The sequence below is a fragment of the Urtica dioica genome, chromosome 2, assembly GCF_054948205.1.
Source record: "Urtica dioica subsp. dioica isolate 48M chromosome 2, U.dioica_male_clone48M_v1_H2, whole genome shotgun sequence".
Taxonomy (NCBI): Eukaryota; Viridiplantae; Streptophyta; class Magnoliopsida; order Rosales; family Urticaceae; genus Urtica; species Urtica dioica.
Window position 1 is genome coordinate 27,663,981 of NC_142757.1, and position 3,922 is coordinate 27,667,902.

The following is a 3,922-nucleotide window of genomic DNA, read 5'->3' on the forward strand; positions in this document are numbered from 1 at the left end:
GTATGAAGATACTTGCCAAAATAAAAAGAGGAAACAAATTTCCTCAAAGAGGAAAAGGGAAATTCGGCCAATTGGGTCAAGGGAGAAGCAAATAAAAGAGGAAACAAATCCAAGGCTATGCATGGAACCTCTTTGCCGCCCAAATGAAAGAGGAAATAAGGCTATATTGCTCATGAATATGTGATATTCTATAGAAGAGGAAACTACCTTATTGAAGGTAAAGCCTCTCCTATAAATAGGGGCCTTATTCTTCTCATTTGATTCATCCGAAGTTTTAGAGATTGAGAGCATCTCTCTCTAGCTTGGCCGCCCCTCTCTCCTTCTCTCTCTAAGTTCTTTTCGCTTTTGTTTTGGCAACTAGGTCCTCATTTGACCTAGCGTTTTTAGCTCTTCGACTTTAAGACTTGTTCTTGAGTCGTAGTGTTTAAAAGGGCCTTGAACTTTTCTAATTCTTTTGTCACTGATGCATGTATGAAGAATGGTCTTTTTTACATTTATCCCACTCAACCTTCTCTTTCAGACACCATAATAGATAACGATCTAATTAGGGAGCCAAAGAGGATCAAACTTTCTGAATCCTCCGATCTAACAAAATCAACATACCTATGGCACTTAAGACTTGGTCATATCAGTCTAGATAGGATTAAGAGACTTGTGAGGGACGGTCCACTCCAAGCCTCTGCAAAAGGTTCACTACCTACTTGTGAATCCTGCATAGAAGGAAAAATGACTAAGCGACCTTTCTCCGATAAGGGTCGAAGAGCCACTGAGTTGCTGGAACTAGTACATTCTGATGTATGTGGTTCGCTCAGCCAACAGGCACATGGATGATACAAATACTTCGTTACCTTCACCGATGATTACTCGCGATATGGTTTTGTCTATTTGCTCAAACACAAATCCGAGACCTTTAGTGTATTTAAGGTCTTTAGGGCTTTAGTGGAAAAGCAAACTGGCAAAGTGATCAAAACCCTTCGATCCGATTGAGGTGGTGAGTATATGTCTGGAGAGTTCGACGACTTTGTTAAAGAAGAAGGTATCCCTTTTCAGCTTACCGCACCTTGCACACTCTAACAAAAGGGAGTGTCAGAGAGAAGAAATCCAACTCTTATGGAGATGGTTAGATCAATGATGAGTTACTCATCACTCCCTCTTTCCTTTTGGGGATATTCCCTCGAAACAGCCGCTTACATTCTGAACCAAGTTCCGTCCAAAACAGTTCCGTCCAAAACAGTTTCTGGTACTCTGTATGAACGATGGACTGGTCGTAAAGTAAATCTTGGCCGCATCAAAATTTAGGGATGCCCTGCATACGTGCTAAGGCAAAAGACTAGCAAGTTGGCTAGTAGGTCAGAATTGTGTCAGTTCGTTTGATATCCAAAGGAAACCAAAGGTTTCACATTCTATAGTCCCGAGGACGATAAGACTTTCGTTAGCACGAATGCTCATTTCCTTGAGGAGGACTTTATGAAGGATGCAAAACCTAGAAGCAAAATTGTGCTTGAAGAAAAGTTGGGTGAGGAAGCTTCTACCTCATCTTTAAGAACTGTTCTTACCGCAACTGAAACACAACCTAACTCATCAAAATCTCGTCAAGTAGTACTTTGACGTAGTGGGAGGGCTACTCAAAAGCCTGACAGGTACATGTCCTATGGAGACTCTCTCGTAGCCGTCTTTGACATGGATGATCCTGTTTCCTATAGCCAAGCGATGGCTTGTTCTGAATCAAACCTTTGGCTTGACGCCATGAAAGTTGAAATGCACTCGATGTATGTCAACAATGTCTAGAAACTTGTAGACCTTCTTGAAGGGATTAAACCCGTAGGGTGTAAGTGGATATACAAGAAGAGAAGGGGTCCGGATGGGAACGTCGAGACGTTCAAAGAACGACTTGTGGCTAAGGGTTATACCCAACAAGAAGGAATTGATTATTAAGAAACCTTCTCGCCAGTGAGATGCTTAAATCCATCCCCATACTTCTATCCATAGCTACAGCTCTCGACTATGAGATCTAGCAAATGGATGTCAAGACGGCCTTCCTGAATGGCAATCTTGACGAGCGCATTTATATGGCTCAACCAGACGGTTTCGTGGAAGAAGGTCAAGAGACCAAAGTTTGTTAGTTACTTAAGTCCATTTATGGACTAAAGCAAGTATCTAGGTCATGGAATATTAGATTCGATGAAACTGTGAAAAGCTTCGGCTTTGAACAGTCAATAGATGAGCCTTGTGTTTTCAAGTTAATACACGAAGGCAAAGTTCTGTTTTTGGTACTATATGTCGATGATATATTACTCATAGGTAATGATGTGGGTAAGTTATCTGAAGTTAAGGTCTAGCTAGCAAAGGAATTCGATATGAAGGATCTAGGAGAAGCCGCGTACATTCTGGGGATCCAAATCTTTCGAGATCGGAAAAACCGGACCCTGTCGCTCTCTCAAGCGTTTTATATGTATAAGGTGATGGATCGCTTCTCGATGCAAGACTCCAAGAAGGGCCAAACACCCTTTAGGCACGGAGTTTCACTCTGTAAGGACTAGTCTCCCAAGACTGCACAAGAGATTGAAGACATGAGGAAAATTCCTTACGCCTCAGCCGTAGGAAGCCTCATGTATGCTATGCTTTGCACCAGACCTGATATATGTTTCTCCGTTGGCCTAGTTAACCGTTTCCAATCCTACCCTGGACCCGACCACTGGATTTCTATTAAGCATGTTCTCAAGTATCTTAGAAGAACTAGGAACTTGATGCTTACATACTCAGGTACTGACCTGACTATGACGGGATATACCAACTCCGATTTTCAAGCGGATAAGGATTCCTGGAAGTCCACTTCGGGATCTGTGTTCACCCTTAATGGTGGAGCTGTTGTGTGGAGGAGTATTAAGCAATCTTGCATTGCTGACTCCACAATGGAAGCATAATATGTGGCTGCTTGTGAAGCATCCAAAGAGGCTGTATGGTTTAGAAAATTCCTTAAGTATTTGGAAGTTGTTCCGAACGCCGACGAGCCGATGACCCTTTATTGTGATAATAGTGGGGCTGTCGCTAACTCAAAGTAACCTCGAAGCCATAAGCACTCTAAACATATTAAGAGGAAATACCATTTGATTCGAGAGATCGTGCAGCGCGGAGACGTGGAAGTGAAGAAGATCTCAACGGTGGACAACCTAGCAGATCCATTCACCAAGGCCCTAGCGAACAAGGTCGTCGACCAACATCGAGATGGATTCGGCATGAAGGACTATACACATCTTCTTTGATTCAACTGGGAGTTTGTTGTTACCGGTCCATCTTGGCCCGGTAGAGCAGCGACGGTCGCGATAGCGACCACCCCGGGACTCCCCCGACGCATGGCCGACCTCCGGCCTCATGAGCTCGGCCTCCAGCTCCATGGCCGACCTCTAACTCCTGAGCTCGGCCTCAGCTCGACCTCGGCCTGATCAGCTCGACCTCGGCCTGATGAGCTCGGCCTCAGCTCGGCCTCCTTAGCTCGGCCTCAGATCGGCCTCCTTAGCTCGGCCTCCTTAGCTCGGCCTCAGCTCGGCCTCCTTAGCTCGGCCTCAGCTCGACCTCCTTAGCTCGGCCTCAGCTCGACCTCCTTATCTCGGCCTCAGCTTGGCCTCCGGCTCCATTGACGACCCAGAGCCGGCCTCCGAGCTCCATGGCCGACCCAGGGTCGGCCTCCGGCTCCATGGATGACTCAGAGCCGGCCTCCGAGCTCCATGGACGACCCAGGGTCGGCCTCCGAGCTCCATGGACGACCTAGGGTCGGCCTCCGGCTCCATGGACGACCCAGAGCCGGCCTCCGAGCTCCATGGACGACCCAGAGCCGGCCTCCGGCTCCATGGACGACCCAGAGCCGGTCTCTGAGCTCCATGGACGACTCAGAGCCGGCCTCCGAGCTCCATGGACGACCCAG

General features: G+C 46.8%; 1 pseudogene; it reads left to right on the forward strand.

Annotated features, from left to right (window-relative positions):
• Positions 1–2,570: 2,570 nt before the first annotated feature.
• On the forward strand, positions 2,571–3,263 carry LOC149404248 (secreted RxLR effector protein 161 pseudogene; annotated as a pseudogene).
• Positions 3,264–3,922: the final 659 nt, after the last annotated feature.